The sequence below is a fragment of the Vigna angularis genome, chromosome 3 (assembly GCF_016808095.1).
Source record: "Vigna angularis cultivar LongXiaoDou No.4 chromosome 3, ASM1680809v1, whole genome shotgun sequence".
In the NCBI taxonomy this organism is placed as follows: Eukaryota; Viridiplantae; Streptophyta; class Magnoliopsida; order Fabales; family Fabaceae; genus Vigna; species Vigna angularis.
The window spans coordinates 24560572-24573643 of NC_068972.1; the positions used below are offsets into that span (position 1 = coordinate 24560572).

A 13072-nucleotide genomic window follows, 5' to 3' on the forward strand; every position below is an offset into this window, starting at 1 on the left:
TCAATTATATGGGTCCATAAGAAGCAGGAATTGATTGTGATTTAACTCCAATACATCACATTGAGGTAATAACGTGTTGATTCTCAGATCTGAACTCGTGTCTTTTGTTCAACACATAAATATAAAATACCACAAGCATTAGGAAGGAACATACTAATGACAGGTTTAAGCACTTAATTAATGTGTTCCTCCATGAACTTAATTAATTTTTTCCTCAGTTCCAAAACCTTTTGACTAGGAACAAACTTCCCATGATTTGAGCGGCCCTGTACATCATTCCCATTCACAAACTCTTTTGAATATTCTCATACATTTGCATTTGATTGTCAGGTGAGAAAGGGCCTCAACTATATTTTAATACTAATAATCTAATAATATTTTTAGCTTCCACTAGAGCAACAAATTACATTTTAGATACAGTACATGAGAAGCCATAATGCTTACATGTTATAACTACCTAAGGGAGGATGGTGAGGAAGCACGAAATTTTGTCCAATAAATTCCCAAGCAGCATCTATAAGGCCATTAGCAAGTACTCCAGTGCATTGAGCACTCTCAACTCTTAATGCATTACCCTATTGCAACACAAAGAAGCCACAAAATATTCGATCTTAAAACTATAACAGCAGCAACATCACTAACATTGGCAACACAAAATCCATCTTTTATTTTGAATTCTTTGGAAAAGATTACCAAATGCAGGAAATTAAGTAATTAAGATTAGTCCAGAAAAATGTTTATACAGATTCTATGCACTCAAGTAGAGAAGATAACATGCAATGAGTAGATAGATAAAAGAAGGGGTTAAGGGAGTCCACTGTTGACGGATAATAAATTGTGCCAACCTCACGTTTTATTTTGACGACAAACTCAACTATATTTTATAAAAAAAAAGATTTTTCTTCATTTGATGGAGACCCTTTTTCCATTTTAGGAGGTGAAGCTAATCAAAGGCACAAGGGTAGTAAGAATTGTATGTCATTTTAGGCACAAAGGCACCCTGCATACTGGTGGGTCGATAACCATTCATGAGCATGTCATTCGTATGGTATAATTTCATTACATAACTTTTTCTTTCATATATAAGTTATGTATTTTTTATTTCATATGTACACTTCTAATTCTAAATTATGTTACAAGCACAAGCTCTGGGACGGGCGGTCCATGTTGATGAGGTCTTTGCACAGACTCATGTAAGGAAGGGCATTAATCAATTCGTTGATGAAAGATCTCGGAAGACTCATGTAAGCAAATAACATTATTACTATTACTAATTTTTCATTTATGTTATTCTATCATTCCCTAACATTACTTTTAATGTTTCAACAGGAAGAATTTTCTACGAGACTTTCACAGGTTAGATCTGAACATGAGTCAGCTCCTACACCGGATGATGACAATAATGCAGAAGATGACATCCGTAGGACATAGTGTTGGGTCGACATCGTTGGTGGGAAGAAAAAGGGACGAGTGTACGGTGCATGACAACTTGCTGCAAACTATACAACATCGAGAGGAGGTACTCTGAAGCACCAACCTTCTTCTTCCACCACTACTGCTGACGAGGTCGTTCTCCGCCTTACGCAGGCACTGGAGCAACATGACCAGGAAATCACTGATTTGAGATCAAAGTTTACAAACTTTAAGGCCCTGGTCATGAGAGTGTTGCTTGATACTTCACAGGATGAATTCAATATCCCTCCGACCCAGCCACGACCCTCCTCGTCACCCGCTGTCCCTCAGCAGCCCACATCAGTCCAACCCTCATCAATCCAACCCACACCAGTCCAACCATCTATAGAGGAGCAGGATGATGAAGATCATTCTGATGATAACTATGTACATTATTAGTTTCATTTTGTTATTAGTTGTTATAGAAACATTTGGATATTACAACATTTGGAGTTTACATCATTTGGATGTTAGATCAATTGGATGATTTGGATGTTAGAACATCATTATGTTACATTGTTTTATGTTTTAAATATAAATACATGTTCTATGGATTAATGGATGTTCTATGGATTTTGATCAATGATTGCATTATTGAGATGCACATTATGCAGGTCTGTATGTGTTTGAAAACTGTTATGGAGGTCTGTTTGTGTTGTGAACAGTTTGGTTTCGTAAGAAATACAATTGTGCCTTAGATCTGCCTCCAACTTACCGAAGGCTTTTGCCCTTCGGTAACTACCCACGTTAGGTTATTACCGAAGGCTTCCGCCCTTCGGTAATTACCGAAGGCTTTTGGCCCTCGGTAATCACCGAAGGGCGGAAGCCCTCGATAAATGTTAGCGACAAGGGATTTACCGAGGGCTCTTTGGCCGTCGATAAGCCGTCTGTAATTACCTTTTACCGACGGTTTTGGGCTGTTTCCGAGGGCTTCTGGCCTTCGGTAATGCCCTTCTTTTTTGTAGTGTATTACATGTAAACAAATGATTGGATGAATCTTAAGCATGCATACTTTTCTATTTCTAATACAGCTATCATGTGATAGTCCCAAAGATGAAAAAAAAAATGTTTAGAGTCTTTTCAATTTTTTGAGTAAAGTTATATTTCACAATAAATTTACCTTAAACATCACTTTCATTGCATAAAGATTTTATTAAAAATAAATAAATGAACCGCACTAAACTCTGATAAAATTGCATTATATATATATATATATATATATATAATATAAATAATATCTATTATGAAAAAAAAAACTAAAAGTATAAAATAAAATAAATGGATTGAGTCCACTTGTATTGTTCCCTGTCATTTCTTTTACATAAAACATTCCAAACTTTGAATTTTATATGTCTAAAACAAACAACATATTAATAGATCTATCATTAGATAATCTTCTCACATTCCAAAAAAATATCTCAAAAATTCATGGGTGTTATGCGGAAATCCTTATTTTAAAGGATTTAGTATTAACTTTTTTTGGTATACCTCTACTAGGATTCCTTATAGTTTGAACAACTTCATCATCCTCTTCAGTAATAAAAATTTTCTTTTCATCAAGCATATTAGCCCATTTGAAAAATAAATTCAATTCCTTCGTACAACGAGCTTTCTTAGATATCAAAGAACTAGAATTACCTTAAAACTATTATGAGGTGAATCCAATTGTTGTAAATCATGCAAACTACTGACAATGAGAGTGACATCCTCTGAAGAAGGCATATCAACCAAAGAATTAAACTCTAATAGCACACCACCTATAGAAACATCTAGTTTATTAACAAAAGAAGATTCATGTATAACACGAATAATATCATGAATTAGCATCACTTGCTCAGGCTATGACTGAGCTGCAAGCGACTCCTCAACAGATTGCACCATAATAGGTTGAACCACGGGTTCCACTACAGGACAATCCACATGCTTCATAGGTTGTGCCATTGAAGGAATCATTTAATTCAAAGTTAGAGAACCCTTAGTCTCATCTTGTGCACTGACCATCTTAGGACGCTAATGTTGTTTTACTTTCGCTCCAACTATTTTCTCCCTTCCAAAATTAATGTTGGCATCCTATTGTAACCTTCTACCATTAGATAAATCATGACTAATCATTTTACAATTTGAATAGAATAAAAACAATTTATCATATTTCACATCAATATTAAACGCAAATTTTGGTTTTTCCACCAAAATTTGATTAGGAAAATCACATAACCAATCAACATCAACTACGACACAAACAAAGAAACCTCAAGACTTATCCATGGTGTAATCATCTAAAGATAAGAGTGTCCCAATTCCACAAGTTATTGAGAAAATTGTTTTTGGCTACCAATACTCTAAGGGAAGACCATCAATACGAACCCGACATCGATTTTTCGTGAGTTTCATAGATGCAAGGACCACTACAAAAAAAGTATATTTTAAGAGGGGTTATTTCCCAGCGGTTTTTGAAACCCTAAATAATTTCGACGGTTTATAAGAAAAAACCGTCCCTAAACATTTATTTATTTTTTTAAAATAATTTTTCTGACTAATTATTGTAAACCCCAGTTCCTCTTCATTGCCCTTCGTTTAGTTTGAAACTCTACTTTTCCTTTTTATCTTCTCCCAAACCCTCCCAATCCTGTAAACCCCTTTTCAGTTCCAAAGTCCTCCGTCACTCTCCGCAAAACCCTAGATTCCATCGATCCCAACTTCCCAGGCTCTGCAACGCATTCGCGCCTGACCCGTTGGTCCAGATCCTTCCCATCCTCGTCCATGCGACTGACGCTGTCCACCAGCACCGCTCGAGCCTTCAGCGAAACGACGCACCGCTCGTCGTCACCGTAGAAGTGCAAGCGCAGCACAGCGTGGCGCTTAGAGAGCTCGGACACAGCGCCGTCGAAGAAGAGGTTTTTTTCGGTGGGTGACGACATGGAAGGGGGAGAGCAAGCTGGTGACACGGCGGTGGGCGTTAGCGTCTGCGAGGCGCAGCTTCACTTTGACCTCCATTGGGGAAGGAAGGTGGGAGACTGAGGCTAGGATTTTACGATAAATTTTACAGTTATTCTACTTTTGTTATCTGTGATCACTATCACTTCCCAAATGTTGTTTTGTAGGTTTTGAAGCATTATACTTGTGTTAGTGATAATATTTTTGTTGTAAATTGGTGTGACATAATTTGTAGGGGATCTTGGTCAGAGTTTTGATTCAAATGTGACTCTTTCTCACTATGAATTGAGTCCAAGAAAAGGAGAAACTGTATTGTTTGTTGGCGACCTCTCTTATGCTGATAACTACCCGAATCATGATAACGTGAGGTGGGATACTTGGGGAAGGTTTACAGAAAGAAGTGTTGCATATCAACCATGGATTTGGACTGCAGGGAACCATGAAATTGATTTTGCTCCAGAAATTGTAAGCTTCTCAAACCAATTCACTTTATCTGGTTTCAACTATCTGAAAAATTTCTTTATGTTTTTCTCAACGAAAAATTTTAAATTTGGTGTAATGCATTTACCCAGTCCAAATGTTGGTAAGAATAGAGTTTTTAACATAGATGAACACTTTGTTGCAGGGTGAAACCGTACCTTTTCAAATGGTGCCAAATAGCATTTTGCATTTGGCATTTGCACTCCTATAAAAGATCAATCAGCCCCTGTTTATATCACCATTGGTGATGGAGGAAACCTTGAAGGCTTAGCAACCAAGTAAGCTCAACGAACGTAACATGATGATTCTTGTCACATTTCTCCTTACTTTTATATCATTAAGCTTGAACAAATATTTACTTTGAAAAAAGGCATGTGTTTTCATTATTCGTTATGCTATATTTTTATTTATTGGACGCAACTACTTGTTGCAGAATTGCGAACTGCTATATTTTCTAAGGATGCACTGCAAACAATTAGATTAGTATCAAGGAAGGTATGCATGCTTCTTCTTGGTTTCAATACATCAAATAAGGATATAAGTATTTTTAGTATATCTATTTTTATTTATTTAGGATTTGGTTTTTCTAAAATGATTAAGCGAGATTCTTAAAAAGTATGCAGATAAATTGTAATTTTTTTTAATAAAATAAATTCCACTTTATGTGAATTTGATCATAATATATATATATATATATATATATATATATATATATATATATATATATATTGATGTTTCCTTCGGTTTAAGGTGAGATACGGGTGGAGCACTTGGAGTGCCAGAACAGCACAATCCATTGTATCGAACCATTGTCAACAGTGGTCTAGCTTTTTCATAGGATCTTCTGTCTGGCTTTCTGTCTCTCCCAATGCACTCTTTGATTTCTTGAGGGATGAAGCTCGTCAAAGTGAGGTACAAATCTGGTGGGATTTTTCATAGGACTTTAACTACTTATGTTATTTCTAACACAACCCTTAAGTAGCTCTCTTTTAATGTGCTTCAACATGGAAGCTCTCTTTTAAGCTTTTTATTATTATTGTTATTATTTCACTTAATTATATAATGTTTTTGCTGTAGGAAATGAAAGCTTAGAGAGAAAGGGTACTTGTTTTCTAGGGCACTTTTGTGGTCATCACACGCATGTCTGCTTTTCCTCATCACCTTCCTTTGAAGGTACCAAATTCCAGTAATCTTTTAATTCAATTTTGGTTGTTTTTTTACTCGAAAATTGATTCACACTTTGTATGCTACTTAAACACTCTTTGATTTTGGGGGATCGTAAATACATTATTCAAAGACATGCATTTTTAATATGCCTAATTGTGTGAATGTTGGATGGGATGATTCGTGCTAATTTTGGGTATCATATGACAGGAGATTGAATTATTATATGTTGAAAATAAATAGTCACATGTTTGAATTAAGATTGGTTGGCTGAAATGTTTTTGGTATGTGGATATTTGATGCAGAGAAATGACATATGTTTGAGGTTGTGGGTGGTAGTTTATATTTGGATTGGAATAATAAAAGTAAAGATATGTTATTTTGAAAGTTGTATATATTAAATTGGTGGAAATACATGATTTTTTTGTTAACGTAATAAAGTAATATGAACCTAAGAAACCAATTATTGAAATGTTAAATGTGTTTATGCCTTATATTGAATTAAAGGGGCAATCATCTAAATTCCAGTTATGAATTATTTTATAAATAGTGGTATGGGTGTAGATTTTATATATACCTAAGTATGTTTCTAAGATGAAATAGTCTTTGTTTGCATGTCTATGATAGTGTGCAGATTGAATCTTTTGATAAAGAAAGTAACAAAGAATGTATTGAAATATGTAGCATTTCTCTTTTTTATTAGGAACCCTTAAGTGAATAATTTTTTATTGGTCATCTGGTTTCTTATGTAGTTAATGAGTTTATATCAACTTATCTTTTTCAAGTTTTAACAGAGATTATTGAGAATTGTTCTTTTTGTTATAATGAACTCTAGTTGTACTTGCATGAAGGTTTTAAATTGAGATTGATAGATTAATTGATGGATTAATTATATTATGATAGCAATTGGTTTGTATCTACAATATGCTTATAATTGTCCTAGTGGTCTTTTTGTATCTGAGACTGCAATCTTTGTCCATTGATGTTGATTTTTTTATCTACTTTTTATTTCTTTGGACATTGATATATCAAGTTGTGATCTCAATTTCTCGCAAAGCATAAACAGATAGGTCATATTATATAGTTGATTTTAATTTTTGTTTGCTGCTGTTTTTCTCTGCCTTGTTGCTTTGATTTCTGATTTTGGGTTTTTTTGCTGTATAGTCCCCTTATAATCAGCAAAAACAAGTTGGTGGAACTGACCAAGTCAGCAAAAAGGTTAGTAAATGGTTAAAGGGTTTGTAAACTGAACAAGTTCAGCAAAAACAATGTTAGTAAAGTTAGTAACTAACTGAAACAACTCAACAAACATATGTAAAAAAAAGTAGTAATGTTAGCACTGACAGAATCACCCAAAAAGTCAGCAAAAGAAAATTAGTATAGTTAGTTAGTAAAACTGAATTGCTTCAGCAAAACAAAGCTAGTGACTCAAGCAAAGAAAGGAAGAAACTAGAGCTACAAATCTGCTATTAACGTTAGCATGAGTAAACTGGTGCGGAAACTGCAGTGATTAAATCCTGTCAGCACATACCAACAAAAACAACGTTAGAAGCAATTAAAAAAGAATGCTAGTAATGTTAGTAAGCTGAGATAACTCGGTAAAAACTGTCAAACACAACAGAGTTAGCACAAAAAATAGTAAACTGAATTACTAGCACAAACTTGAGAACCAAATTTGAGAACTTGAAAATAGAACATGTAATTGAACTCAACTTCGCAAAAAGAAATAAAATTTGAACCTAGAAGTAGCTATGGCTAAACATAGAAGATTAGTTAGAAACATTAGTTAATAAACTGCATCAGCAAAATAGAAAACAAAGCCCGAACAAGGTTAGAAGAGTTAGTGCAAAAGTTAGTAAAAGCAGCAAAACTGTTAGTTAGAGCCAATTAGTAAAACACGAATCAAAACTAGACTAGACTAATCAAACTCCTAATCTAAAACAGTTGATAGAAATCAAAATCAACTATGAAACAACAATTGAAGTTTAAACTAATATATCACTAGTCTATACAGCAAAAAAAAAAACTCAAAAACAGAAATCAAAGCAACAAGGCTGAGAAAAACAACAACAAACAAAAATAAACTATCCTATATCTAATTAAAAATTCAGTTGATATGGCTAATGATTCTGCTGGTAACATTTCTTTCTTGAAGAAGCTCAACCCCCCAAGATTCATGATGAATTATCCTTTTTCATTATTTGATTAGGTAATTTAGAGTTGATAGGTTTCATTTTGATTGGATGAATAAAAGCATGACAATTAGTAATACTATAGCAGAAACTCTGTTCAAATTTCATTGATTGTAGGGACAACATATTTGGTAGTACTAACGTGTGGTAATGGGCTACCAAGAGTTTCACTTCCCAAAATGGAAAGTGTATGATTTATTACTAATGAATGCCACTTAGTAAAATGGTAGGTGGTGGTTTAAGTTGCTATAAAATGCAAGGATGAAATGATGTTGAATATATATGATGATTAAGGAAGCAAGTTCATTTTTCAAAATTATTGATTAGTTATTATTTTATATTGTAGGTATATGATAGAGGAAGCATATCAAATGATGATGAAAATGAAGAACAAGAATGATGATGAAAATAAAGAAGAAGCATGATAATTATTATTTTGAACATTTTTTAATTTGTTATGTAAAAGATGTTTATTTTTAATTTTTAGGATTGAACATATATTATTTCTTAAGTTGAAAAATTAATTGTATTTAAAATTTTAGAGTTTATTTTATATTATAATAATTACTTTTGGTTTTATATTATTCTGGTTTAATATTAAATATATTTTATATTAATCACATTAATCAAATAATTTGAATAATAAAAAAAATTAAATTATTTTCATTACCGGCGGTTTCAAAACCCCAACTACATAAACCAGAAAATACCTGCAGTTTTTTATTAACCCACGTAAGTTTCGGCGGTTTGTCTGAACCTCCAAAAGTACCGGCGGTTTCTGTAAAAACCCCCGCTAATTGCGGCGGTTTCTGAAAACCCCCGCAAAAACCGCTGGAAATTTTTGTGACGGTGATTTTTCCGTGGTTTTGCCAACCGCGGGAAATGTATTTACCAGGGGTTAAAACCGCCGGTAATACTGAAAAAAAAACCCCTGGTAAAATTCCTTTCTTTTGTAGTGGACAAAGTCTTTTGTCCAAACAAAAACACAAAAAATACTAGGAGATAAATTCCATGTGCCAACAGTAAAACCCTTCTCACATCCTATAGTAAAGAAAAAGCAAAATCATAAAACCCTTTGTTAAGGGGAATTGTTTTCCATTGACCCAAATGGCTCTAAGCCACATCAAGCTTTATACAAAGATCTAAATGTGACGGATTTATCCGCTATTGTCAATAAAATATGTCCACGAAAATTATTCTTATAATCCACCATACCAACAAGTTAAACCTAGTCAACAATCTACGCATAGACCATATCTTCCTCGGTATAAGGAGAAGGTAATTGTGACAAAAGAATATCACAAACATTATTGAGAACCTAGACAAATATACATTTTTGTGCCCACCTATTAAAAGTTAGAGAAAAATAGTTGTCCTTGTTCCTGTAAAGAAACCTAACCCTTTGTTCACTTGAATGGATTTGGGGGAGAGTGATTGAGTGAATTTGAGAGGATTTGAAGATACATTTTTTTGTTGTTTATTTGAGTGAATTTGGAGGTAAGTGAGAGTGAATTTGGAAGCAACGTTTGTGAGAATTAGTGTAGGATTTGATTGATGTGGCAGATTAAAAAATTTTACTCCCAAATCTACTCTCATTTATCTCCAAATTCACTCAAATAAACAACAAAAAAATTTATCTTCAAATCCACTCAATCACTCTCCCCCAAATCCATTCAAGTTAACAAAGCCTAAGGGATATATGAAACCCCAAGGATGAAGTCATACCTATGTCAAACCAAACCATTGTAAATTTGTCCAACGTTATGCACTAAAAAAAGATCCCACATGCTGCATCAAGAAACTTTCACATACCAACACTAATCCTACACTAAGAACCTTGTTTAGGCCCAAAACACCACCGGTTTCACACATGTTATTTTGGATGTTGTTGTGGGGTAACTCAAAATTTCTAAGGTTTTTCTGAGTTGGTTGTGGTGTCTAACCTAACAAATGTTATTCATTTATTAAATAATGAGTATAACTCTTACTACTTTAAACATAAACCTTGTAAATAATATTTACTTTTTTAGGTTTATTATTTGACAACATGTAGGGAAGATAATAATATAACATGTGCTTATGAGCTAACCTTTTTACACAAAAATATAAAATATATAATATAGTTCGATGACTTATACATATTTTAAAATATTACATAAACATATCTGTTTATAACACAATAGACTTAAAAAATATTCGATGGAAAAATTCGTTATTGAAGTTTTTTTGTTGACTAAAATAAATAAATATATTTTTACATTTGTTATCTTTCTAACAATATTTTTAAATTTGATAAGTGTTAAAGATAATTAAAAAAGTGTTTTAACTTACCCAAATTTTCGACACATTTACATTTCCACTTGAGAACCCCTAGACCTTTTTCACTTTCCAGCCTTTTCACTCCAACAACTAACTCGTCATCCGGTGTTGTAGTAGCAAACTTGTTGTCCAACGTTCCAACAGTAGTAGCATGCGTCGACAACATGCAAACGTTCCATTGTTCCAAACAGCGGTGACATTCTGTTGGGTATCAGTCATACAACACAAGCACACACAACTAAAATTAAAGATGAGAAAATTTATAACTAACACAAGACCAAGGGCAAGGTCAAAAAAAATATTTACTAGATAGAAGAGATTACAACACCCTCTCTTTAGAGCAAGGAGGATACAAGTAATTTTTGGTGCATCTTACACCTTCCCTTACACCTCTATTTATATGCAAATGAGGGAGGGAAGTCTTTGCCCACTTTAGATGTGGGACTTCTAAGACAAACTTCTAACACATTCAACGTCTAACAACAACATCGTTCCAGTGTTCATCGTTGCATTGGCATTCCAACATTCTTTCGGCGACATTCTGACAACAATAATAGCGTTCTATCAATGTCCCGACAACGGTAGTAGTGTCCAGCCTTAACCCACGGTGTGGGTTGTGTTTGGTGCAGAGAACCGAGGTGAGTGAGTGCAATAGCAGTAGATAATGTTCAAGAAGGTGGTGGAGGCCAAATCTCACTAGAGGCTTTATGGTGAGGACAAAAAGAAACTCATGCGAAACATTAAAGAAAACTTCGAAAGGGTTTTTGATTCTGACATAGACGTTTTGCTTCCTTCTAAGGTAAATTAAAATTGCTCTCTTCTTCTCATTTCAATGATTTTATTTAATACATTCACACACTCGTAATTAACAGAGGAATTAAGTTGGCAATGTAGTCCCCAAGTTTCAAAACCGTGTCCAACTGTATGTTGTGAAGGGAGGCTTTCCAATGTTCTTCGAAGTTGATGGCCGCAACTCTAACATTTTCCAAACAAGTTTCCTTTCGTTACTAAATAGGTATGCCTAGTATAACAGAATCTATTTTGCTCCACATTTTGTGTTTTTTTATCACTAGCTGACTTAATTGGTTTTGGGTCCAAAATGATAGGGTGGTGAAACTCTTGAACGTATTTATGAACCATTGGAAGCCTTAGGTTTATCAATTGCAAATGATAAATACAATATGAACTGCAACAATATTAGTATCCGATCAAAAAATATTGATGTTATTTGTTATGCTTTAAAATTAAATTAAATTTATTTGTTTTCTGTGTATTAGTCTCGGTGAGATGTTCTTGCTAGAATAAACTAAATGAATGATTTTGAACTTACATATATAATGATTTTAAAAAGTGAATGTGTAATGCAGGGATCTTTAAATATTGTATATGTAAACAAATATATAAAGGATGCTTATACATTTAAGAACTAATTACATCATCGAGATAAGAAATGGAACCAATAACATAATAGAGAAATTGGCATTACTTTTGGGTAGATTGGCTTTTAAGCTTTTTGATTTGCTTTCGCTATGTTTTTTTATTTTTTCAGTTTGGAAAAGCTTTATTTAAAAAAGAATGGTTTGAGTGCTCTTTCTTATTATGATAAGGTTTATATAGTAAATTGGTGATCATGCTTATATATTTTATATAAATTCTTTAATGTGCATGTCATGGCTATTTTGTTGTATGTGTATTGATGAGTCTATGACTAAGCCATGCTACAGTCATAACTTGTGAGTTAAATTTAACATGCATTTTCAACTTTTATGGGAGTAATTTCTTATAACTTCTTAAAAAATAATTAGGTGAATAAGTTGGTTTTATCTTTTGAAGTTTGATTCATTTTGATTTTTAGCCTTTTATTCTAAATATTCTTGTTGAGATGTTTAATCAACCATGACCTATATCAAATAATCCATTTGAAAATGTTAAGTTGTTTTGATTGTTCATTTAGAAAATGATTTGATATTAAATCGAAGTGAGGTATAACAAAAGATTTATTTGTTGCTTAGTGGCTTCTTCTATATAATCTTTTACCAAAAATGATGTTTCATGTCTTTAGCTTTCAGGTTACTGCTCGTGAAAGGAAGGAATCTAAAGATTAGGTTTGTTCTTAAATTATGTGTTACATACCCTTATGGAAACTGAAAGTTTGAAGTATCCTTTATGGTCTTTTAAAGTGGTTATATTTTTTTTCTTCATTCAGAAGAAGTTTCGATGAAAATAATGGCATAATATTTAGTTATCTATATATATATATATATATATATATATATATATATAACATAATAGGTAGACTATATTAATTTTTTACTCACTGTAAAACTCCAGAAAAATGGTAGTTTAGAAGTGGTGGTAGTATAATTATAGTGAGACTCGATTATTTTAATGTTAAATGGTATTATTATAAATAGTTTTGTTATAAACGAGTTTCATTATTTTAAAACGTATCATCTATCTAAAAACCACTTTTCTATAGTTCTCTACCTTCTCTCTAAGAGTTCTAACTCCTAAGTCATCTCTTTGACGAT

At 33.1% G+C, this 13072-nt stretch overlaps 1 long non-coding RNA gene and 1 pseudogene across 1 annotated transcript; one reads left to right on the forward strand and one right to left on the reverse strand.

Moving 5' to 3' along the window:
* Nucleotides 1–4052: 4052 nt before the first annotated feature.
* LOC108344007 (triphosphate tunnel metalloenzyme 3-like) lies at nucleotides 4053–4446 on the reverse strand (annotated as a pseudogene).
* A 1184-nt stretch (nucleotides 4447–5630) lies between these two features.
* LOC108345448 (uncharacterized) lies at nucleotides 5631–8711 on the forward strand. Its single transcript, XR_001833668.2, has 4 exons — nucleotides 5631–5778; nucleotides 5944–6039; nucleotides 7195–7248; nucleotides 8569–8711. It is a non-coding gene; the product is annotated as an uncharacterized LOC108345448 (long non-coding RNA).
* Nucleotides 8712–13072: the final 4361 nt, after the last annotated feature.